Genomic DNA, 26,466 nt, shown 5'->3' with positions numbered 1-26,466 from the left:
TGCAAACCCAGCACCCGCTCCCAGCCTGACCTCCACAAACCCAGCACCCGCTCCCCGCAAGCCCAGCACCCGCTCCCTGCAAACCCAGCACCCGCTCCCAGCCTGACCTGCACAAACCCAGCACCCGCTCCCAGCCTGACCCCCACAAACCCAGCACCCGCTCCCAGCCTGACCCCCCACCCTGAACCGAGTACCCACTCCCAGCATGTCAGCAGTTTACTGATATTTCCCACAGTTCTGGGATTATCGCCAGATCATTATGCAGAGATTATGTTCATATCCTTGGAACCATCCCCGGTCACATTCTACCATTCTCACATTCAACACCTGAACATTATGATCTATTTGCCACAGATTGTCTCGATGTCACAGCACAGTCTAGCTGTCTGCTCTGAGGAAGATTTCTCTCTGCTGTGGGCAGTGAGGTTTCCCTCAGCTGCATCTACTGGAGTCCAGTGATGCTCAGAGTGTGCTATGTTTGGTCAGGCTAGCGATGTGTTTATCAGGCTCTGTCCGTACCCTTCACATTTTCATCAGATATTTAACATGCAAACTCATTTCCTCGCACTACTTACTTGTGTTTTTGACAACTATTGAGACTCAGGAAATGAGAGTCTAACTGAGGCTGGGAAAGTCGGGAGATAGGAGCCGAACTGGCCTTCAAACTCCAGTGTGAACTTCCTCTTTCCAATTATTATGCATCTGCCTGAAGGCCTTGCCATTATGTTTCATCAGGTTCCAGAGAAGAAAAAATAGTAAACAAAAACATTGAGGAAATTAATACTCTTCCTTAATGGAGAGGATTTGAACCATCAAAACCAAAATACACACTACATCGATTCAACCCTAACGCCTTTACACCAACACCAGAGAGCCCCGGGGCCCTGTGCACCCAGCCAATCGCAGAGCCCCGGGGCCCTGTGCACCCAGCCAATCGCAGAGCCCCGGGGCCCTGTGCACCCAGCCAATCGCAGAGCCCCGGGGCCCTGTGCACCCAGCCAATCGCAGAGCCCCGGGGCCCTGTGCACCCAGCCAATCGCAGAGCCCCGGGGCCCTGTGCACCCAGCCAATCGCAGAGCCCCGGGGCCCTGTGCACCCAGCCAATCGCAGAGCCCTGGGGCCCTGTGCACCCAGCCAATCGCAGAGCCCCGGGGCCCTGTGCACCCAGCCAATCGCAGAGCCCCGGGGCCCTCTGCACCCAATCACAGAGAGTCCTGCCTCTTCTGCATCCTATCACAGCCAACCCCACTCAGAAAGTCTGAAAATAGTCCATGACCAATGCACAAACACCAACACAACCACAAGAACCAACATTACATTAGTTTTGTTTTTAACTCTACATTATTGTTTCTTAAACTACTGGTTCCTGTCTACTTAAATGTTTTTATTTATTGCTTTTGGAGACCAAAATGGAAATGCATATTGAATGATTCAGCATGTATAAAGTAGATACAATTTCAGGAATGATAGAATTTAAGGGATGATTAAGCAGCAGAGGATCATAAGGTCAGCACAGATCACAGTACTCCTTCCTTGCCCTTCCAGGATGCTGTAAGCTGACAATGACAAGCTCAAATCAACTAATTCTTAACAAAACAGCCACTGAACTTGAGGTCATCGTGCTCAGTGCCACGGTGTATCTAATGTATCAGGGAACCAGTCACAAGGCCTCTGAACCAACCATGGCCATAACTACTGAGCAAATGGGAGTGAATGAGGCAATCAGTATACAAGCTTATTATGTGTTTAAACCTACTGGCAAACTTGGATCTGCAACACAGTTGCAACGTAATGGCACCAGTCAGTTTTCTTTAAGTGTGACAAAAGGTCAGTGGTTCAGTCAGCAAGCAGGACATTATGTAGAATTGGTTGAGTATGGCAGAGTACAGACTGTACTCAACCAGCCCATCCTAGCAAAACCAAAATCAAAATGCTGGGCGTTAGATTTGATTCTGCAAATGGGAAGCACTTACTGAACAATCCTGAGTGCACTAATAGTTTTATTATAATAATAACTTGGCATTCTTGAGTTTGTCCTCATGAGTGCCAGAGAAAATGCTTCAAAAAAAATCAACCTTCTATTCATTTATTCCTCATGCGTTTGTCTAGCTTTCCCTTAAACACATCTTTTGCCTTAATTACCTGTGATCATGAATATATATATCTTGTATTTATAACCTTTAGTTTTAGTCTCCTTCACAGGTGGAAACATCCTTTCAAACCCCTCCATAATTGTAAAGACCTATTAATTCCCCCTTCAATCTTTCTCAAGAGGAGAAAGCCCTAATACTTCTTGATAAATGGAATCATGGTTACAGCATAGAAAGAAAGAAGCCATTCAGCCCTTTGTGTTTGTATATTTATATATACAAACTTTACATATGCTGAATCATTCAATATGCATTTCCCTTTTGGTCTCCAAAAGCAATAAATAAAAACGTTTAAGTAGACAGGAACCAGTGGTTTAAGAAACAATAATGTAGAGTGTTGGTTCTTGTGGTTGTGTTGATGTTTGTGCATTGGTCATGGACTATTTTCAGACTTTCTGAGTGGGGTTGGCTGTGATTGGATGCAGAGGGGGCAGGATTCTCGGTGACTGGGTGCACAGGGCCCCGGGGCTCTGCGATTGGCTGGGTGCACAGGGCCCCGGGGCTCTGCGATTGGCTGGGTGCACAGGGCCCCGGGGCTCTGCGATTGGCTGGGTGCACAGGGCCCCGGGGCTCTGCGATTGGCTGGGTGCACAGGGCCCCGGGGCTCTGCGATTGGCTGGGTGCACAGGGCCCCGGGGCTCTGCGACTGGCTGGGTGCACAGGGCCCCGGGGCTCTGCGACTGGCTGGGTGCACAGGGCCCCGGGGCTCTGCGATTGGCTGGGTCTCTGCAACAGCAACTCAGCTAGTGCCACTCCCCTGCCCTCTCAGTTCTGGTATCATCCTCATGAATCTTTTCTGCACCTTCTCCAGTGCCATTTTATAATGGAATTGTGTGCAAAGTACTCCAAGCTCTAAGTGTGGTCTAACCAAGGCCCAGTGCAAGTTTAATATAACATATGTGCCTTTCAATTCTAACCTTCTAGAAATGAACTCCGGTTGCATGTCATTTTAGTGACTTGTGTAACTGTATCCAGGGACTCCATCCTCTAACCCATTTAAACACTGTGTCGTCTCATTTTTTTTCCACCAAAATATAACACTTTCCTGAGTTTCCCAGTTTAAAACAGCGGAGGAGAGTCAGGAATTTCCCAGTTTAAAACAGCGGAGGAGAGCAGGGATTTTTACAGTTTGAAACAGCGAGAGGAGAGCTGGGATTTTTACAGTTTGAAACAGCGAGAGGAGAGCTGGGATTTTTACAGTTTGAAACAGCGAGAGGAGAGCTGGGATTTTTACAGTTTGAAACAGCGGAGGAGAGCAGGGATTTTTACAGTTTGAAACAGCGAGAGGAGAGCCGGGAGCACATGGAGAGTGGACCTGCGAGAGAAGGGCAACGGTGGCGGGAGATAAAAACCGGTGGCAGAGAGCCCCTTCAACCTGTTTCTACCTGTCAGAGCCAAGTGTAATGTCACAGGAAAACAAGTAGGTGATTGATGGGGGCCTCTTCTGTGTCTCTTTGATTGGTCAAGTGGTTTAAATAAGGAAACATTATTACAGCTGAACAGTACAGTTAAGAAATTCACTTTTAAAGTATTTAACATCCAAATTAATTAATTAAATAGAATTGAGATGGCTGGGCAGGCGATGTGTTGTAGCTGTAGCACATGGGAGCTGGTGGATGCCTGTGCGATCCACAGTGACCACACCAGCAGCCAATTTTGGCTGCTCGAGGAACTTCGGCTCAGAGTTGATGAGCTGGAATCCGAGCTTGTGGCCGGTGTGACACAGTAGGGAGGGAGAGAGTTACCTGGGTACTGTGTTTCAGGAGACAGTCACACCCCTTAGATTAATTACATCAAATTTGGTCTGTGGTCAGAGACAGGAGAGTGTGACTGCAAGTGAGGCAGGTATGGGGATCTAGAATTTAGATTTGGAGGAGCCTCAGCCGGTGCCCTTGCCCAATAGGTACGAGGTTCTTGCTCCCGGTGTGGACAAAGACACAGACTGCAAGGAGGATGAGTGAACTGACTACAGCACCATGGTACAGAACACCATTCAAGTGGGGGGAGAAAAAGAGAAATGTAGTAGTAATAGCGGATAGCATAGTTAGGGGAATAGACACTGTTCTCTGCAGCAAAGACAGAGAGTCCCAAAGGCTGTGTTGCCTACCTGACGCCAAGGTTAAGGACATCTCTTCTGGGCTGGAGAGGAACTTGGAGTGGGAGGGGAAGGATCCAGATGTTGTGGTCCACATAGGTACCAACGACATAGATAGGACTAGGAAAGAGGTTCTGCTGGGGCACTATGAGCAGCTCAGGGCTAAATTAAAAAGAACCACAAAGATAATAATCTCCAGATTAATAGCTGAGCCACGTGCAAATTGGCATAGGGTAAATAAGATTAGAGAGGTAAATGCGTGGCTCAAAAATTGGTGTGGGAGAAATGGGTTCCGATTCATGGGGCACTGGCACCAGTACTGGGGAAGGAGAGAACTGTTCCATTGGGACGGGTTTTATTTGAACCATGCTGGGACCAGTGTCCTGGTGAATCATATAACTAGGGTTGTAGATAGGACTTTAAACTAATTAGTGGGAGGGAGGGTTCAATGGAAGGGAAGTTTAAAAAAAATCAAAAAGAAACAAGAGAGCAAAAGTGCAGGGTAGTGAAAAGGCGAATGATAAAGCGTACAACACAAATTAGAACCAGAATGAGTAATAAAGGTTAAAAAGTCAAGCTTAAGGCTCTTAATTTGAATGCATGCAGCATTTGTAACAGGATAGAGGAGTTGACAGCACAAATAGAAATATATGGATATGACTTGATGGCTATTACGAGACATGGTTGCAGGGTGACCAAGACTGGGAACTCAATATTCAAGGGTATTCAGCATTCTGGAAAAATAGGCAAAAAGGAAAAGGAGATGGGGTAGCTTTGTTAATAAAGGAAGCTATCAGTGCGGAGTCAAGAAGTGATATAGGTGGCATAGGTAGTGATGTGGAATCAGTTTGGGTAGAAATAAGGAATAGGAAGGGGAAGAAGTCATGGGTGGGAGTTGTCTACAGGCCCCCGAAGAGTTGCCTCACTGTAGGACAAAATATAAATTGAGAAATAATGGAGGCATTTAAGATGGGCACTAGAATTGTCATGGGTGATTCTAATCTGCATATTGACTGGACAACTCAGATTGGCAGGGGTAACATGGAAGGCGAATTTGTAGAGTGCATTAGGGATGGCTTCTTAGAGCAATACGTTGCAGAACCTACCTGGGAACAGGTTATTTTAGATCTAGTAATGTGTAATGAGGTAGGATTAATAAGAGATCTTGTCCTTAAGGATCTTCTGGGGGTAGCGATTACATGGCAGAATTTCAAATTCAGTTTGAGGGCGAACAACTCGGGTCTTAAACGAGTGTCCTCAACTTAAATAATGGCAATTACAGAGGTACGAAGAAAGAGTTGTCTAAAGCTGCTGGGAAAATAGACTAAGGGGTAGGTCAGTGGATGAGCAGTGGCAGACATTTAAGCAGATATTTCATAACGCTCAGCAAAAATTTATCCCGGTCAAAAAGGACTCAATGAGAAGGATGAACCACCCGTGGTTAACAAAGGTGGTTAAGGAGAGTATCTAATCAAAAATTAAGGCATACCATGCGGCGAAAACTAGTGATAGGCCAGAGGATTGGGAATTTTATTTGGGGACCAGCAGCGGATGACTAAAAAGCGAATAAAGAGGGAGAAAATTGATTATGAAAGTAAATTGGCAAGAAACATAAAAACAAACAGCAAGAGCTTCTACAGGTAAATAAAAGGAAATCGAGTAGCAAAAGTGAGCGTGGGACCCTTGAAGGATGCAACTGGAGAATTGATAACAGGAAACAGGGAAATGGCACATCATTTAAACCAATATTTTGCATTGGTCTTCATGGTGGAGGACACCATAGACATTCCAAAGATAAGCAAGGAGCTAATGGGAGGAAAAACCCTGTAACAGTCTCAATCATGAGGAACAAAGTATTTGACAAACTAATGGGACTAAAGGTAGACAGGTCAGCAGGACCTGATGGCTTGCATCCAAGGGTTATAAAGGAAGTGGCTGCAGAGATAGTGGATGCATTGGTCGAAATATTCCAGTATTCACTGGATTCCGGGAGGGTCCCAGCGGATTGGAAAACTGCTAATGAGACGCCCCTGTTTGAGAAGGGAGGGAGACAAAAACCAGGAAACTATAGGCCAGTCAGCCTAACATCTGTCATTGGGAAAATGCTAGAGTCCATTATTAAAGAAGAAATAACATTTAGAAAAGCTTAACACAATCACACAGAGTCAACATGGTTTATGAAAGGGAAATCATGTTTGACAAATTTGCTAGTGTTCTTTGAGGATATAACAAGCAGAGTTGATAAAGGGGAACCGGTAGATGTAGTGTATTTGGATTTCCAGAAGGCATTCGATAAGGTGCCACATAAAAGGCTATTGCACAGAATAGGAGCTCACAGTATTGTGGGTAATGTATTAGTGTGGATTGAGGATTGGTCAACACACAGAAGACAGAGTCAGGATTAATGAGTCCTTTTCAGGTTGGAAAGATGTAACTAGTGGAGTGCCACAAGGATCAGTCCTAGGTCCTCAAGTATCTACTATCTATAATAATGACTTGGAGGAGGGGGCAGAGTGTAATGTATCCAAATTTGCTGACGGCACAAAAATAGGTGGCATGTTGTGATGAGGACATAAGGAATCTGCAAGGGGATATAGACAGGTTGAGTGAGTGGGCAAAAACTTGGCAGATGGAGTTTAATGTAGGAAAGTTTGAGGTCATGCACTTTGGTAGGAAAAATCAAAAGGCAGACTATTATCTAAATGGAGAGAGACTCCAAAAAAGTGCAGCACAGAGGGATCTGGGTGTTCTTGTACATGAAACACAAAAAGTTAGCATGCAGGTGCAGCTAGTAATTAAGGCGGCAAATGGAATTTTGGCCTGTATTACTGGGGCGGGGCGGGGTGGGGGGGGTTGGATTTTAAAAATAGGGAAGTCTTGTTACAACTGTACAGGGTGTTGGTGAGGCCACACCTGGAGTACTGTGTACAGTTTTGGTCCCCATAATTAAGGAAGGATATATTGGAGGCAGTTCAAAAGAGCTTCACTAGGCTGATTCCTGGGATGAAGGGGTTGACTTATCAAGAACGTCTAAACAGGTTAAGCCTTTATTAATTAGAGTTTAAATGAATGAGGAGTGATCTTATTGAAACGTACAAGATTCTCAGGGGGCTTGACAGGGTAGATGCTGAGAAGATGTTTCCACTAGTGGGGAATCTCGAACTAGGGGACATAGTTACAGAATAAGGGGACACTCATTTGAAACTGAGATGCGAAGGAATTTCTTCTCTCAGAGGGTGGTGAATGTCTGGAGTTCTCTACCCCAGAGAGTTGTGGAGGCTAGATTACTGAAAGTATTTAAAAAGGCGGTAGATAGATTTTTAAAATATCGGGGAGTTGAGGGCTATGAGGGGCTGGCACAAAAGAGGAGTTGAGGCCTGGGGTAGATCAGCCATGATCTTATTGAATGGCGGGGCAGGTTTGAGGGGCTGAATGGCCTACTCCTGCTCCTGTTTCTTATGTTCTTATTCTAAAAGTTTATAAATGACTTCTTGTACTTTGCTGCAATATTCCTGAATATAACTATTCTATCACTGGGTTTGAACCTATCTTATCACTTATAATTTGCCAATCTCATTGAAGTACCAAAGAAACTCTGCAGTTTAATAAAAACATTCCCTTCATCAATAACAAGACACTGAGGCATTGATTTCCATGTAACCTTTCACCTAGTTGCCAGTATCTGGACTTTGAACTTGCTGGTTACTCGTCATACTACCAGGAATATGGAATTAAGAAATGCTCACATTTTATTCAAACATCTTCTTTCTAAAGGGAGAGAAATATTATAAGCCAGCCAAGGTTCCAGTGAGGATTATTCCACGTGTACTGTACTAACATTCCTGGTGAGCGAATTGAAAATTTGTTGAAACCCAGTTTTCTCCTTCACAGGAACTGACAGCATTTCCTGTTTTTCTGCAAGAACTTTGGTCAGGCCTCCCAGCCTCGCTCCACATCCTTGGCTTCAGTTTTTTTTCCCCAGTTTGTGAACCAGTTTTCAAATCAGCGATTGATCCCAGCCACAGGAAACATTCAGCTTCCAGTCCCATTAAGCTTGCTGTTTTACCGTGTCTGGCCTGACCACAGAGATCAGTTTACGGCACAATCCACACAAGAGGGACTTGACCGACACTTGGCATTATTGGCGCACCAAGCTCTGTGCTCGCTGAGCTAGGTTGGCTCCTGATTCAGCAATTCCGCCAATTTCAAATTCTCATCCTTATTTTCAAAGCTTCCACGGATCACATTCATCTCAGTAAAACCCTCTCAAGCCCTACAACTCTCCACGGTTTGTGCATTACCCCATCCTTTGCTCTAACACTGGCAGCCATACCTTCACCTCCCTAGACCCCAAGCTCTGAAAATCCCTCCTTAATCCTCTCTGCCTCTCTAATTCTCTTTTTTCCATTAAGATGCTCCTTAAACCCTACCTTCAACTGTCCCAATATCATCTTCTGTGGCTCTGTGTCAAATTTTCTCTGATAGCACTTTAGGACATTTCATGTGGGACAGAAGTGCCAGGTTAGGGGTTGCAAGGAGGATTGGGGAAATAAATGGATATGTTAGCACTTCCACTTGATCACTCAGCACTCCAACCCATGATGGGACCAAGAACAGGATGTAACCAAATAGCCCAACCTATGGAGTCATGGCACACAAGAGACAAGAGGCACACTGAATTAGGGAAGAACCTGAGACAGAAACCACACTGGCATCATTTAGGAATTACAGAGAGAAAGGAAAAACATGAGCCCTCTCAACAGTCAGAGTATCTCTGACGTCTACTGACTAGGACAGTCCCAGGTTTGATCCTGGGATCGGGGTAAGTAGTTGGGATCGGGGTAGGCTTGCACAATTGTCATAAGGATGCATTTTGCAGCCAGGAGAGTGATGAGGAATGGGTACCCGGCTCACTAACCCAAGGGCACTGGGGAAACAACTGTGCCCTGCAGTTGGTATAGCTGTGCCCTAGGTATAAAACAAGCTAATTTAGCAGAACTGTAGCAGAATCTGGTGGTACTATTCAAAGGAGAACAGGGTTGTCCTGGTCAACCTTCCTCCCTCAATCAATGCCCCCAAAAAACAGATGAACATTGATTCATCTGCTTTTGCACTGAGACTTGCATATGTCTACGTAGTGGCTGTACATCACAGGTTAGGCTATTGGCTGAACTTCCAGAGGACGTAACAATAAACACAAATACGTTCACTGAGGAAAGACATGATAAAGCATAGGAGTCCAAGTAATTGGTCTGCCTATCTGGCAGACGGCGAGACTTGGCAGCATGTGTAGTACATTAGATCTTCATGACATGGTGAGACTAGAACCAGGTAGCTGGGTGTGGTTACAGATGAGCTCACAGTCAATTGAGAAGGCAGGAAACTGACTTGTGAAAACTCATCCTAGGTTGTTCGAGTCTCAACGTGATCAGTTCAGCAACATTTACCTGTGGTTTCACTTTTTTTTGGGTGTTTTGTCTCTGGTGCCTTCAGCTATTTCTGCACCAGAAATGAATCCTTGATGAAGGAGGGACAGGGAGTTCCAGATTACTCCCAGTGCCATGTGCTATGAGTATAGAAATAAGAGGATAAAGCAGATGAATGCATGGCTAGAAATATGGTGCAAGAGGGAGGGTTATACTGCTTGGATATTGGGACTGGCTCTGGGGGTGACGGGACCTGTACAGACTGGGCGGATTGCATCTGGACAGAGGACAAATGTGCTTGTGCGGAGATTTGCTGGTGCTATTTGGGTATGGTTTAAACTAACTTGGCAGGAGATGCACAACAGGATGTAGCATTAGTAAGGATAAACAAGGTGCACAACAGGATTGGGAGAAGCACATAGTACTAGAGTAAAAAATAGTAAGGTATTAGCAGAGACCCGCAAAACATTTGTAGCAAAATGAGCATCTTTATTGCAACAGTACTTCTTTAACTCCCCATCCCATGCTATTCTATCCTTCCCATGACTTCACTCTCACGCCACACGGATCCCATTCCTTTCACCCCTCTATCACCCTCATTTCATCCCAATGCCAACTCATCCCCATCAATGCCATCCACCCCCTCAACCTCATGGCATCCGATCTGTCCAAGGTAAAATTTGGGTAGTAACTTGGGAAGAAAAGTGGAGTCAACAAAGCCAAAGTTCCCTGACTGACAAAAGAAATAGAGAGCAAGATGAAGGAGAAAAAGCATGCATATGATGGACGTCAGCTGGACAATACAAGTCAGAACCAAGCTGAAGACAGAAATTCAGAGGAGAAGTGGAAAAAGACATGAGAATTGAAGACAGAACATGAGAAGAGATTGGCAGCTAACATAAAAAGGGAATCTAAAAGACTTCTTTAGGCATATAAATATTTTAAAAATAGTAAGGGGAAGGGCGGGGCCAATTGGAGACCAAACAGGGGACATATGTTTGGAGGCAGAGAGTATGGCTGAGGTACAGGCACAGCAACCTTGGAACCAAGTTCCTGCCGCATATCAGGTCTTACCAGTTTTTGGGTCAGGCCGGGTCTGGCAGAGTCGAGCAAGGTCAGACGGGATCAAGGGTCACTTGGACCACCGGAAAAGACCAGCTCATGAAGCTGATAACTAGTCAGGTGCGCCACCAAGCCAATGCAGCACCTAAGCCAAACAAGCCAGTAAGTTATTTTGCTGATTTAGGAAGAATTAAAATTCATTAATGGCAGCTTTTAAAAATGTCCAGTTTTCAGCCATCTCTGGTTTTTTGATAGTACAGGTACGGTGTCTCAAACTCCGCTAAATAAGTATTTTGTGTTTGTCTCTACCAAGGAAGAAGACGCTTCCCAAGTCACAGTGAAAGAGGAGATGATTGAGGAACTGGGTGGGCTAAAAGTTGAAAGAAAAAGGAGGTATTAGAAAGGCTGCTTGTACTTAAAGTTGGTAAGTTGCCAGGACTCACCACCACCTTCGAGGGATGTGCAAAAAATGATGGCCTTTCCAGTAACTCCCACATCCCATGAAAGAATATAAAAATGGATCAGATGGGATGCAGCTGAAGATGGTGAGGGAAGTGAGGTTGGAGGCATTGGCTATAATCTTCCAACCCTCCTTAGATACAGAGGTGGTGCCAAAGGACTGGAGAACTGCAAATGTTTACACTCTTGTTCAAAGAAAAGGGTGTACAGATAAGCCCAGCAACTGGAAGCGCGTCAGTTTACCCTTGAAAGGAAAGCTTTTAAAGACGATAACTGGGACAAAATTAACAGTCACTTTGACAAGCGTGGATTAATTAAGGAAAGTCAGCATAGATTTGTTAAAGGCAAATCATGTTTAAATAATTTGATTGAGCCTTTTTTAAAAAATTGAGGTAATAAAGATGGTTGATAAGGGTAATGCAGTTGATATGGTGTACGTGGACTTCCAAAAGACATTTGATGAAGTGCTACACAACAGGCTTGCCAACAAAGTTGAAGTTCATGGAATAACGTGGGCAGTGGCAGCATCTGCATGAAGTTGGCTAAGTGACAGAAAACGAGTGAGTACTGAACGGTTGTTTTTCAGACTGCAGGAAGTTATCTACTGTAGTGAGGTTTCCCAGGGGTCTTGACATAGATTATTGACCTAGACTTGGATGTACAGGGCTCAATTTCAAAATCTGCAGTTGACGAGATCGTGAACTATGAAGGGGATAGTGATAGGCTTCAAGAGGACATAGGCTGGTGGAATGGACGGACACATGGTGGACAAAATTTCATGTAGAAAATTGTAAAGTGATACATTTTGGTAGAAAGAGCAAGGAGAGACAACACAAAATAATGGATACAATTCCAAATTCGGAAGGGGGTGGAGGAGCAGAGGGACTATTCTTGCAAAAGTCATTGAAGGTGGCAGGGCAGATTGAGATAGCAGTTAAAAAAGCATACCAGTATCCTGGACTTTATAAATAGAATTATAGAGCACAAAGGCAAGGAAGTTATGATGAATCTTTTATAAAACTCTGGCTTGAGCACAACTGGACTAGTGTATCCAATTCTGGCTGCCGCACCCTAGGAAGGATATAAAGACTTGAGAGGCTGCAGAAAAGATTCATGAGAACAGTTTCAGGGCTGAGGGACTTCAGTTCCATGGATAGATTGGAGAATTTGGGACTGATGTCCTTGGATAAGGTTGAGAGGAGATTTGATAGAGGTATTCAAAATCATGAGGGGTCTGGGCAGAGTCAATAGGGAGAAACTGTTCCCATTGGTGGTAGGATCATGAACCAGAGGGCACAGGTTTAAGGTGAAATGAGAAAAAATGTCCTTATGCAGAAAGTGGTTAGGATCTGGAATAAACTGCCTGAGAGTGTAGTGAAGGCAGATCCAATCGTGGTTTTCAAAAGGAAATTTTAAATGACCTGAAGGGACAAAATGCATGTCTACGGGGAAAGGGCAGAGGAATGGAATTGTCAGAATTGCTTTTGCAGAGAGCCAGCATGGACACGATGGGTTGAATGGCCTCCTTCTGAGCTATAACCATTCTACAATTCCTACAGCAAACTTCCATCCTTAAACGACATTCATAAACCAGCCGGAGTTTTACAATCAGGTCGCTTCATGGGCATTTTTACTGGAATCAGCTTTTAAAAGCCCAGATGTTCAAAAACGTTTTCAATCGAATTCAAATTCTCAACCTGACATGATGGGATTTCAGTTCACTTTCTCTGGATGACATGTTCAGTGACAAACTGACCCTCATGCTGTACCTAGCATGTTTGTGTTCTACATTCCTCAGAACACCTCAGAAAACCACAACAAACCAGAGTCTAACATGCAAATGTGCTGAGACAATTGTGTAATGAATATGCAAGTACAGATACAGGTGTAACCAGAGTGTAATTTGTAGATATGCACCTCATCAATTACATCAATCACTGCTTCAAGTTTTAAATCAGGAGTTCATTTAGGGGTTCCACCCCTCCCTCTCCTTTAAGATATACATCTAACTGACCAATCCTGACATTTCCTAATGTGGCTGTGTTAAATGTTGGTTGATGACGTTCCTATGGAGCACCTTAACATGTTTTATTACGTTTTCCTACATTAATGATGCTTTACAAATGCAAGTTGTTGTTGGAGATACCTCCCACGCACTGAGAAAGTTCTTCCGCAGCATAAGCAACCAACTGTATGGAATGATAGAGGCATTTGTGGTACTACTGCCCTCACTTCTTCGTTCAAACCTTTCGGTATAGTAGCCATTTTATTCTGACCGTAGGTAAGTTGGGCCTCAAAGCCCCCACACCCCTAAGTTCAGCCCGAGCCGTGGGGTCTCCAAGGCCTGCCCTGCCAGAGACTTGGGGCCCCTCTCCTACCCCTGACACCACCCAAAGTCTAGAGGGGAATCACTGGCCAGAACCATGCAGCCAGAAACATGACTTTTAACATCACTGATTCAGCAGTTTTCCAAATCAGGAAATCCAGGTTCTCAAATGAAGACTGGCTCATCAGACAAAAGTTGAGAGAGGTACCAGTTAAAGGTCATCTGTGATGGGTTTGGTGCGGTTTGAACTTCATTGAGGGATCGGGCACAAGCAACGAGCGTTAGTCTGACTGCAAAGGGCACGAGTTGGGGTTTGGATCACTTCATGTCATTAAAAACACAGAGCTGGAGAGAGAGAAGAAAATATTTCTCTCCTCAGTTTTAGCAGCTTTTAATATACCTGTTTGAAGTCAAGGCATCGGATGGGAGTTGTAGCTTTTTCCCCTTCTTTTTGGTGGCTGATGATGAATTACGGGAATGATTTGTCTAAAATATCATTTTAAAATCTCCCAGATTGATTTCTTTGGCCACCGGGAGAATGCCATCGATTCCGGTGGACTCCCGGTCATTATGGGAGGGTTAGCAACCCCATCAGTTACAGTCCAGATTTTCCCCGAGATTTCTAAATGTAAGCAGAATGATACACCTCATTTTAAAATAAAGGCCCATTTTTAAGACTTCCATACCCCAGCAGCTGGAAGTTGGTTAATTTTTTAATCCACGGAGGAAGCATCAGAATTTAAGCCCAACTCTCTCTCACTGGTCGGCCATGACCTCCCTCTCCACTCACCTGCCATGATCTCACTTGGCTGTGATCCCCACCCTATGCAGCCATGGCCCACCCCCTCCTTATCTGGCAGTGACTCCCCCAACTCCACCCTACCTAATTTGGGACTTGGCAAAAGATGTTCATCCTATAAAAGGTAAAGGGTGCAAAGTTGCTGCTAAAGAAGTGACCAATCGCCTTCATCATTTCAAACAGTATAATTCCTTCACACTCACACTGCCAGTGGGGCAGTGTTCCTTGGTCACATCATTTGACTGCAATATCAGTGCTTTAACACCAGCTGTAATCTAGAGCCACTCAATAGCTGTGATAAGCAAAGGATGAAGATTAAATCAAATCAAAGGCGATGTGATTTATGATTTTCAGAAAATGTGTTTGAGCTGCAGATGGACTGACAGTAATGAGTTGCACTGGTGTGGGAGTATGTTCTGATACAAGCAGATTGGTTGAGCTCAGCACAGGGATTGAAAACAAAAGCTATCACATTGTGAACTTTCCAATTATCAAGAACCATTTGCAGAAAAATAAACAGTAGGGGGAGGGGGTGGGAACTGAACATCATCTCGGATTGTATAAACGTCAGCACAGTGAGTCCATGAATTTGAGAATCAGGGTTAAGGGTCAGGGCTGAGGTCAAAAGAGAAGTACAACCAGGCTTCATGGCATTCAGCTGACAGGGCGTCACCAGAAAAACACTCTAATTGGAATAATACTTCCCTTTCTCTTGTGTAGGGAGCCTTTGCAATACCGTCACTTCAGGAAGAAAACTTGGACTAGCCACATCAGTTTGGTCACAGGTTATAGTGAGTATCTTGAGAAGCTAGTTCTAATTTTCTTGCCATCTTATAGCACTGGCTCCTGCTTGGGGCACAGTTGTGGATCTGTCTTTCCTGCCTCCGCTGGGGCACTGCTGCACCAGACAATTGTCCATAGAACACCTAACTGGCCAATCTTCATCTGTGAACCAAACCTGTAAGTGCTGCTAGATAATTTTACCAGTCAAACTCAATGCTGACATCTAACATGTGCAGCAGGGGTCACTGGTTAGCGAGAAGTAGGAACTTGATATTTTTTCCATTTCGCTAACCCAGAGCACAGGTGGGGCACTGTAGCACTAACATCCCAGCAGTGATCCTTCAACTCAACACAGATCATGATCAAAGCTGGGAGATTCTGGTCTGAATAATAGTGCTGAGGTATTCACATTTACCAGTAATCCATAGAGGAGCCTCCCTATGGCTAATTGGAATCCCTGTGTAGCAGCAGCTATGGTATTTTCACACTGACCCCAATTTTATTGTAACAACATTCGAGAAGTTCAACGTCATCTAGGACAAAGCAGTCCGCTTGACCCACCACCTTAAACACTCCCTCACTTCAGAGGCATACCGTAGCACAGTGTGTACCATTACACAATGCACTGCGACAACTTGCCAATGTTCCTTCAACAGCACCTTCCAAACTCTCAACCTCTACCATCTAGAAGGATAGGGGCAGCAGGTGCATGGGAACACCTTAATCTGCAAGCTCTCCTCCAAGTCACACACCATCTTGACATGGAACTCTATCACTGTTTCTTCACTGTCGCAGGGTCAACATCCTAGAACTCCCTCCTGAACAGCACTGTGGAAGTACCTGCACTGGATGAACTGCAGTGGTTCAATAAAAATGGTCTAGCACTAGTTTCTCAAATGCAATCAGGGATGGACAACAAATGTTGGGCCTTGCTATCCCAGAGTGATTTTTTTCTAAACAGAGTATCAACACATAGCAGTAGGGAGCAATGGCTTCTCTACTCAGAACCTGATGCTGCTGAATTCCCAGTTCCACTCACATCATTATGGGTATGCAATAATCATTGACTCAGAGCTGATCCTCCTGGACAGGGACAATCTCAAAGACGGGGCTTTTTTTTATAACCGTAAACCTGGAAATGTGATACCCACCCATCCTCAACTCCAAGAGACACATGGAACGGGCACCAGAATTACAGAATGGTTAAAGCACAGGAGGCGGCCATTTGGTCTGTCAGGGGTGTGCTGGCTCTCTGAAGGAGCAATTCATTTGGTGCCACCCCCACCTCCACCCCCCACTTTCTCCATGTGGCCCTGCTCATTCTTCCTTTTCAGATAATAATCCAATTCTCTCGATTGACCCTGCCTCCAGCACACTCAGGCAGCACATTCCAGATCCCAACCACGATTGGGTTGGAGAAGACTACAGATCGAAAAGAACATTAAAAAGAAACATCTTCATGAAAAACAGAATGCAACGGTTGTTTGGAATTTTGCAGATGACTAAGAGGGGTTGATAGGGTAGAAACTATTTCCTCTGATGGGACAGTCCAGAACAAAAGGGGCTCCTAATCTTCAAATTAGAATGAGACTGTTCAGTGCTGTCAGAAAGCACTTCTTCACACAAAGAGTTGTGGAAACCTGGAGCTCTTTCCCACAAAATGCTTTTGAGACTAGGGGTCAATTGAAAATTTCAAAACTGAGCACGATAGATTGTTGCTAGCCGAAGTTGAGTGTTATGGAATCAAGGCAAGTAAATGGAGTTAAAGTACAAATCAGCCATGATCTAACTGAATGGTGGTACAGGTTCGAGGGGCTGAATGAGGTACTATGGTTCCTGAAACACAGTATGACTGTGAAGGACTTCACTCACTGACACTCACACTGAATAAGTCCAAAGCAAATGATACCAGGAGGTACAGTTGTAAATATTACTCACTTCTTACTGTTAACAGTACCTCTTTCCCCATCTAACATTCTTGCTTGAGGCAAACTGAAGGTTTTAACTGCAGGAAAGGCAATCCCAGAACTTTGCTTTTATCACTCCGTAACACGATGACAGAAATTAGCGCTTGTTATAGCACCAACATTTTACACCTTCTTAAACTTGAACTGAAATAAATACATTTTTTAAACAGTCAAAACAATGTGTGCAATTTCACCATTGATGTATTTATTAACAGTATGTTGATAATAATGCAATTTACTGGATTACAGAATTCCTTTAAATTCTTCAGATTAAATTACCTCTCACGTTATTCCCCTCCAAGCCACTCACCATCCTGACTTGGAACTATATCGCTGTTCCTTCACCGTCGCTGGATCAAAATCCTGGAGCTCCCTTCTTAACAGCACCGTGGGTGTACCTACACCATATGGACTGCAGCGGTTCAAGAAGGCAGCTCATCACCACCTTCTCAAAGGTCAATTAGGGATGGGAAATAAATGCTGGTCTAGCCAGTGACGCCTACATGCCATGAACAAATATTTTTTTAAAATTCCAACACTACACTGCTGTCAAGAAGCTCCTAAATTTAAACAGCCTGGTTTATGAAGTGCCCCCTCAATCAAAGCATTGCACTGAACAACATCCCACAAAACAGCAAATTAGACAAGCGCACAGTTAAGGTTTATTGAGGAGGGTGCAGAGGAGATTTGCTCAAATGACACCAGAGACGAGGAACTTCTGTTGTGTTGAAAGCTGGAGTTGATCTTCTCAGAGCAGAGAAGGTTAAGGGGAGATTTAATAGAAGTGTTTAAATTCTGAAGATTTTTGCGAAGAGGAGAAACTTTCCACTTTGAGAGGGTCAGTAATCAGAGGACACAGATTATAGATAATCGACAAAATACCCAAGGGGTAGGAGAATTTTTTTTTAATATATACAGTAAGTTGTTGTGACCATGAAGGGTGGTAGAAAGGGATTCAGGAATAACTTTCAAAAGGGAAGTGGATATACACTTGAATTGGAAAAATGTGTAGAGTCATGGTGAAGAGCAGAGTAAGAGGGACTAATTGGATGGCGCTTTTAAAAAGCTAGCACAGAATCTATGGGTCAAATGGCCTCCCTGTGTGTTGCAAGATTCTATTGTTCTGCTGATTGAGGGAGGAATGTTGGACCAGGCACCAGGAAAACTCACTGCTCTTATCAATTAACTGGATCTTCAACATCCACCTGAATTCACCCGAACAGATAAATGGGCCCTCGGTTAATCTGCTCTTACACCGGCTGCCAACACCAGCTGCTGTAGAAAACAATCCACTTATACTATGTTAATTCTACATTGGCCATATTCACTGCACAAGCACACAGCCCATTGATGTTTAAAGCTACCAACAACTATTGCTTTGCTGCACTCTCTGATATCGGGCATCTGTGTAAGGCAATGATTGTTAAAGGGTCACACTGACCAGCCAAGATGGGAGGAAGTGTTTAACTCAAGCTACCAAAAGGGGAAAAAAATCTGCATTTATATAGCAGATTTCATGTCCTCCAAGACTTTCAAAAGACTTTACAGCCAATGAAGCGCTTTTGAACTGTAGCCACTGTTGTGATCTAGCAAACGTAGCAGCCATTTCATACACAGGGTCACATGAACAGCAGAGTTAAATGATCATATCTGTTTCAGTTAGAATCTTTGTAGAAACAACTCAGCTGTTCTGCCATAGAATCTTTTATGTCCACTTGAGAGGGGTAAATAGGGCCTCAATTTAAATTCTCATTGTGTTATGATCCCAGCTGATGTTAGTACTGGACAAGTCAGGTCCCAGAGTGAAACTTGGCTTGATAGATCTTTTATTTTCAGAAACCATTGAAGAAAGTTACTGAACAAGTTCACAGGAGTCTGCTGACGAACTTTTAACACAACAAATAAAATATTTATTAAACAAGAAAAATGAACTATATTACATCAAACAAAAAGGTTGGAAAGATCTCAATACAAACACAAGATGATGATTCAATTTCCTCCATTCCTTTACCTAGCAATATCCTTACAGGCACACAAACCAGTGATGAGTTACCACTAGTTTGACACAAAGGTTCCTTGCTTGGGACTGGCACCCATGCAAACAGTTTTCTTCCAGTGAATTCTTGAGCATTCACTTGATGCTTCTCACCCTACTTTAACCTCTCCCTGAGACACCCAAAATTAACCATTTTTCAGTAGCTACACCACTAAACTGATCACATTACTGAGTCCTATAACTGACTACTCAGTTAGCTACTGTCCCACTAGCCTTGTACTTTTCTCTTCACCCTCTGACACACACTGAACTCTTCCCTGTCTTTTTCTGTGTCAGATCGCCCAAAGTGTCACCCCCCTCTGCAGGAGTGCCAGTTTGTCTAAAATGTCCTTGATGGGTGCCAAGCTGTGTGCTGCAACATTAGTTTGGTGGGGGCAGGCGGGGGGGTGGGGGGGTGGCAGCAGGAGGTAAAGAGGGAAAGAGTGGAAAAGACATTCAACAGGGTTATGTCAGAAGGAATTCATCCAGAGGCAGAGTGACATGTGAATGGCCAAAAGATGTTTAGCAAGGGAATGAAAACAGAGAGAACGCCACTGGTGGAATTGAAACAGCCCAAGTGAAGACGAGAATACCATGACTAGCTGAGTATTGGAATGAACATGTCACATCTCACAATACCATAACTCAACAAAAATAGTGAGCACGGAAAACACAAGATTTTCCATCATGTCCTGTGGGGACAATATTATTTTCCAGTAAAGCGTTGCTCTGACATAAGAGGAGAATTCCAGTGTTAGAACAGCTGATAGATTCCATCTAGGTCACATGCTGCAGACAGATGGCCGTCAGTTTCCAACCTAAAATGGGATTTCTTTTATACCAAATAAAAAGGTAAAATGCAAATGTAAAAACATCTTTCATTTGATCAGAAAGCAAGCTTGGTTCAATTTACTTCAAACAAAATGTAAAAATCCCACATACAAGATGAACACTGAAATCCATTAATCCCCTCAAGTCCTGACAGGTTGGAGAGAGAAAAGTAGACATGTTCTCTGCTTTTACAGTATGAGGTAGGGTGTGTTTAGGGAGTCACTCACAGTTAGGTTTCTGCTACATACAGTATATAAACCCCAGAGGTTCAACTTAATGCAAAGAGGATATTCCCATCTTAACCTACTGAAAACCATCTGTTTCCTTGTGTAACTGCAAGAAAAGCAGTTAACGCAGCAGGAATGAGAGACTTCAGTTACGTGGAGAGATGAGAGAAGTTGTCATTGTTCTCCTTAGAGCAGAGAAGATTAAGGAGAGATTTAATAGTGATGTTCAAAATTGTTAAGGGCTTTTGATCAAGCAAATAAGGAATAACTATTTCCACTGGTTGGAGGGTCAGTAACCAGAGACATAGACTGAAGATAACTGGCAAAAGAAACAGATAGGGGAATGAGGGGCAATGTTTTAGAGCAGTGAGTTATGATGGTCAGGATTACATTGCTTGAAAAAGTAGTGGAAGCAAATTCAATGGTCAAATTTCAAAAAGAAAACAGCCAGCACAGGTTCAATGGACCAGGTGGCCTTTCACTGTGCTGAATGATTCTACGAAGCAACAGGCAAATCAAAAACACCCCAAAAAGATCATGAGTGGGTGGGTTTTACCTCCACCCTCCATGGGTCAGTACCCACTGTCTGGTGCGGGTCTACACCAGACAGATCAAACAAAGATACCATCCATTTATACAACACTACACTACAAGCTTGGGAGTGCCTGGTAGTGATTGGCTGCTGAAATGCAGACTGTATTTAAAGCTCCAATCAGTGCAGCCTGAACCTTCTCCAAGGATTGGGGGAAGATTCACACAAGCCAGGAATGGCAAAATCTTTCCACTGCTCTGTACAGAAGTGGTGGGAATGCAGGCAAACACAGCAGGCAATTGGTCCACAGCCATGCTGCTTAAAGAGAAATGAGGAGAATGATCTTTTCTCTGTTTTTAGGAGAGGGGTAACCTTGTTGGCCGGGGCACGAGGATAATTCCTTCTTCAAACTGTGCAATAGGATATTTTATTGATAGACAGGGTCTCTGATTAACTTCTCATTACACAGTTGCTACCCTGGCAATGCAGCACTCCTTTGCTTTGCAGGTGTGATAACCAATGTGCTCTTTAAAATGTTGATACGCATGGCAGCATTCTCAATCCACGATACCTTCAGATACTTTGGCAAGGCCATGCACCTGTGGTATTTTTTGCTGAACAAGGCCTGTGTTGTGCCTTCCAGGCTGCTGTACGGCTGTGCACAGCTTAGTGGGAACAATGGTCCCCACCATGACTGGAACATTCCTTTATTAGGACCTTATCTTCCAAGGTGAGTAGAGTTCACTTCCGTCCAATATGATCTTGAGTCTGCAGAAATTAAATCTCCAGGGCACTGCTGCAAGCAACCAGGGATAAAAAATATATAGGGACAAGGAATTATGTTTTTAAAAAATATTCTTTGGACACTATTAAAATATTGGACATGGAGGAAAAGCCTATTTGACCGATGGTCAGGAATTAGGATGGTAGCATGGTGGTAATGTTATTGGACTAGTGATCCAGAGACAGGAGTTCAAATCCCATCACAGAATTTATATTCAATTAATAAATCTGGAATAAAACGCTAGTTTTACTAATAATCATGAGGCTACCAGATTGTTGTTAAGAACTCCTCTAGTTCACTATGGGAGGGAATATTCTATCCGTACCTGCTCTGGCCTACATGTAGCTCCAGACCAGAGCAATGTGGTTGACTCCTAACTGCCCTCTGAAGTGGCCGAGCAAGCCACTCAGTTAAGAACATAAAAAATAACAGGAGCAGGCCATTTGGCCCCTCAAACCTGCCCCGCCATTCAATAAGATCATGGCTGATCTGCCCCAGGTCTCAACTCCTCTTTCGAGCCAGTTCCTCATAGCCCTCAACTCCCCGATATTTCAAAAATCTACCTACCTCCTCTTTAAATACTTTCAGTGATCTAGCCTCCATAACTCTCTGGGGTAGAGAATTCCAGACATTCACTACCCTCTGAGAGAAGAAATTCCTTCGCATCTCAGTTTTAAATGAGTGCTCCTTTATTCTGCAACTATGTCCCCTAGTTTGAGATTCCCCCACTAGTGGAAACATCTTCTCAATATATACCCTGTCAAGCTCCTTCAGAATCTTGTATGTTTCAATAAGATCACCCCTCATTCGTCTAAACTCTAATGAATAAAGGCCTAACCTGTTTAGCCATTCTTGATAAGTCAATCCCTTCATCCCAGGAATCAGCATAGTGAATCTCTTTTGAACTGCCTCCAATGTCAGTATATCCTTTTATAAATACGGGGACCAAAACTGTACACAGTACTCCAGGTATGGCCTCACCAACACCCTGTACAGTTGTAACAAGACTTCCCTATTTTTAAACCCTAGCAATACAAGCCAAAATTCCATTTGCCTTCTTAATTACTTGTATTAAATTACTACAGAAATGTAAAAACTGTGGGTGTACCGACACCACATGGACCGCGGTGGTTCAAGAACGTGGCTCACCACCACCCTCTCAAGGACAATCAGGGATGGGCAATAAATGCTGGCCCAGCCAGCGATGCCCATGTTCCAGGAACAAAAAAAATCATCCAATTGGGTAATGAAGAGTCTGCCTGCCATCCAAATGGCATAAGGGGGCACGATGTGAGGATGGATGTGTCAGGGGACCAATGGCAGGAGAATAGGGGTGGGGTGGTTGGGGTTAAGTGGTCATATGATGAAACCTTCAGGAACATTTCCAACCAGAGTTGACAACATTACTGCCCTGAAGTGGTTGCAGAAAGTGTAGCAGGGCCTTGTAGTGGTGGCTACCATGTGGGCTACAAGTTTAACATTCAGGCTTTTGCTTTAGGACTGTTTCAATTCGCTCAAATTTCAGCTCATTGCACATTCTGCAGTCTTTCCCACAATCAGGTCTTGCTGCTACAAGTATCAAATGTGTAAGCACTGCCCTCACTACTCTCCATCCCTGACGTTCAGCAGCTTTGAGCTGCTGTATGCACTAACCTCCTGCTGAACTGAATCATCAGACAGCTTTTCCCCACGTCTATCAGCCATGGACAAGCTACAAAAGATGCTGTCTGTAAAATTAATTGTTGCCATGTTTACCACCTCCCAACCTCAGCGTTACATTTAGTATCATGGTGGTCCAGGTAACTAAATAATCAGAGACAGAAAACTCAAACACCCCTCCTTTCCGTTTAACAGCTATTTTGTGATGCAGCGGCAGCACTTTCCTCTCGTGACTTGAGAAGGTTGTGTGTTCAAGTCCCACTCCAAAGGCCTGAGCACATTATCTAGGCTGACATTTCAGCGCAGATGAGACTTTAGGTTGAGGTCCTCTCAGTAAATGTAAAAGATTCTACATCACTAATTTAAAGAACAGCACAGGAGTCCCCCTTGGTGTCCTGACCGATATTTATCCCTCAAACAACTTCGCTATAAAATATATGGTCATTATCATATTGTTGATTGTGGGATCTTGCTGCGTGAAAATTTTCTGCTATGTTTTCTACAGTACAAAAATATTTAATTTACTGTAAAATGCTTTGTGGCATCCTGATATAATGAAAGGCACTTTATAAATGTAATTCCTTATTCATGGGGCTGTAAACGGGTGCAAGTCCATTGGGGAGCAGTGTTCACGGTTGTACTAACTTCCACTGTTCTCTATGGGTTTGTTTACTGAATTGGTACCAATGCAATATACTCTGCCAGACTTATTCTTAAATGCATTCATCACCAAGCCATAGGGATACCAAATTTGGTTGGGTATCTTTTCAATACAAATCCATCTACCTCAAATGATCACACACTTCTACCATTGATCCATTCTCCAGATACACTATCTTTCTATACCAAGTGAAATGGAAACAGGCTCAATTGGATTAACCTTGGCTGCTGCTGAAACCGTTCCACCACATCCCCATCTCCAAAGTGTATAACAAAGTGTTCAAATATAATGAAAAGAAAGTTTTGTTTAATGCTTTCCTGGTTTGCTTGCAATTCTTGGAGATGAAGCTTCATTCTTATAGCCTCTTATAGCCTCCAAGAACTGATGGTGGCGTGGTAGTAATGTCACTAAGTGAGTGATCCAGAAGCCCAGACTAACGCAGGGGGCATGGGTTCAAATCCCACTGGGGGAGTTTAAATTCAGTTCATAAAATCTGGGATTAAAAGGCAGTCTCAGTGTCCGTTGTTGTAAAAACTCATGTGGTTCACTAATGTCCTTTAAGGATAGAGGTCTGGTCTACCTGTAAGTCCAGCTCTACCTGAAAGTCCAGCATTGTGACTGAGCAAGGGCAATTAGGTATGGCCAACAAACATGGGTCTGTACACCCCACCAGCACTGCCAAGTGTTACAGAGCTCAAAATAGACGGGATTGATACATTGTACAACTTGAGAGTAGAAACTCTGGTTTTTGGGATGTGAATCAGGATAATGCTGTGCTCACGCGTAGAAACACGCGACAGAAATCCGACCATTTGCAACCCAAACGTGTTGCACCAGTGAGTGTCTGATCTTGGCTGTCAGTGGGGGGAGGCAGAGAGCGGAGCGGAGCCTCACCCAGGGGAAGGTGCTGGGGTTTCGGGGGGGCGCGCCTCCTGGGGGCCCTTTCACACAGCCATTGACTTGGCAACAAGTCTTGACCTGTAACCCTTCTCCAGGACCAGAGTGCACAGCAGAGTGAAATGAAGGAAGAAACATATCTTAGAAAGTGAACCACACCCTCATTTAAAAAAAAACCTTCGACACAATTCTGCTCATTGAGACATTGCTGAAGACACACGGAGGGTCCGCAGTTTATCCCCCGCAGCGAGGGAGACATTCACTCCACCGGGTGCCTCACCTACACACAGGTTTCCAGCATTGCCCTCTCTCCTTTCCCTCACACGCACATCCCCTTCCACAGCCACAACAAATCGCTAACACAAACTCCAGACATCACGGGCACCCTTCACCTCTTCCAACAACTCGTATACCCATCCAGTCAGACCTCTCGGTTAAATCCCATAAGAACGCCTCCTTCCCACACGATTGTTTCTTAAATATATTTTCTCAGGATGACAGGTTTCAATGATAAAGAACAGGTTTCAGACCGATTTAACCAGAGGTATCAATAAGTAGGAGTCGATCATTAAAGCCGGAGTAAGATCACGCCTCTAAAGTGCACAAGGCGGACTGTTATATAAAAGTTTCATCCACCAAACCTTGCTCCCACAGACAGTGGAACAAGTCACTTGAAAAGTTTCTGTCTTTTGTTTTTGCAGGGAAGTTGTTATGAAATCCTTTTTCTTACCAGCCCTTCCCGGCTGTTGTCCAATTCCATGATTAATTTCAGGGGGGGTGGGGGTTCCTCGCTTGCAACTTTTTCACATCCCACCCTTGTCAATAAGAGACTACATCGGGCCCGGGTGAATGACCAGACCTCGGAGCGCAGCTTACAGTCTGGTCCACTTTGACGATGTGTGTGTATTTGCTGAGTGAGTTCCGATCCTGGCTGGATGGAGCTCAGGCGGAAGTAGTGTGCCTGCATATCAATGAGAACCAGCGCCTCTCTCACAGGGAGAAGAACGCCCGCTTAAACACACTTGCTTAGCAACCTATTCTCAGTGATGCACTGCCCGGAAGGAAGCAGATTACCTTTAAAGGAGAAATAAACTTGGAAGTAAAACGATGGCGAACAATGGGAAAAAGAGCAGAACAGCGAGACGAATAAGATAGCTCTTACAAACAGCTAGTACAGACATGAGGGGCTGAATGGCCTCGTCCCTGCTATATAATAACAAGAATTTGCATTCATCTAGCGCGTTCACAACCTCAGGCGATCCCAAGATGTTTACACTCAATGAAGTACTTTTGAAGTGTTGTCATGTATCAGAAACGTGGCAGCCAATTTGTGCACAGTAAGATCCCAAAAACAACAGCTGAGATAATGACCAGGGATTTTCATTGGCTGATGTTGGTTGAGAGATAAATATTTGGCAGGGTACCAGGGAGAACACTCCTGTTTTTCTTCAAAATAGTCTTTTCTTTTACATCCACCTGAAGAGGTAGAGGGAGCTTTGTATTATTCTGCAGTAGCTGTATTCCTCTCAGGTTACACAGTATAATTCATATTAAACTCTTTTGAGTTATCAACAGTCACAGATTGCAACTCTTTTCAAGTACAATCACAGTTCTTGGTTTCCAGGAGTGGGACATGAACCCACAACCCTCTGATTCAAAGGCAAGGGTGCTATGAACTGAGCCACAGCTGACACCTCATAATTTGTATTAAGTAAGCAGTGATGAGTGCAGTAGTCAATGATTCTCAGCTGTTCAGCTTAGATTTCCCCCTAA

At 44.0% G+C, this 26,466-nt stretch overlaps 1 protein-coding gene across 2 annotated transcripts in view; it reads right to left on the bottom strand.

Moving 5' to 3' along the window:
* Positions 1-25,685, bottom strand: part of LOC144683619 (DENN domain-containing protein 2C-like) — a 131,417-nt gene extending 105,732 nt beyond the window's left edge. Inside the window, exon 1 of one of the 2 annotated variants that reach the window (XM_078546822.1) lies at positions 25,424-25,685. The gene's annotated coding sequence lies outside the window, so the exon portion shown is untranslated. Of the gene's footprint in view, positions 1-24,973; positions 25,008-25,423 lie in introns of those variants that run through there. The other variant, XM_078546823.1, reaches the window with a different exon arrangement.
* Positions 25,686-26,466: the final 781 nt, after the last annotated feature.

This window comes from Cetorhinus maximus, chromosome 8 (genome assembly GCF_964194155.1).
Source record: "Cetorhinus maximus chromosome 8, sCetMax3.hap1.1, whole genome shotgun sequence".
Classification (NCBI taxonomy): Eukaryota; Metazoa; Chordata; class Chondrichthyes; order Lamniformes; family Cetorhinidae; genus Cetorhinus; species Cetorhinus maximus.
The sequence above is the reverse complement of the archived record's forward strand: the minus strand, read 5'-3'. Positions and strand labels throughout refer to the sequence as shown.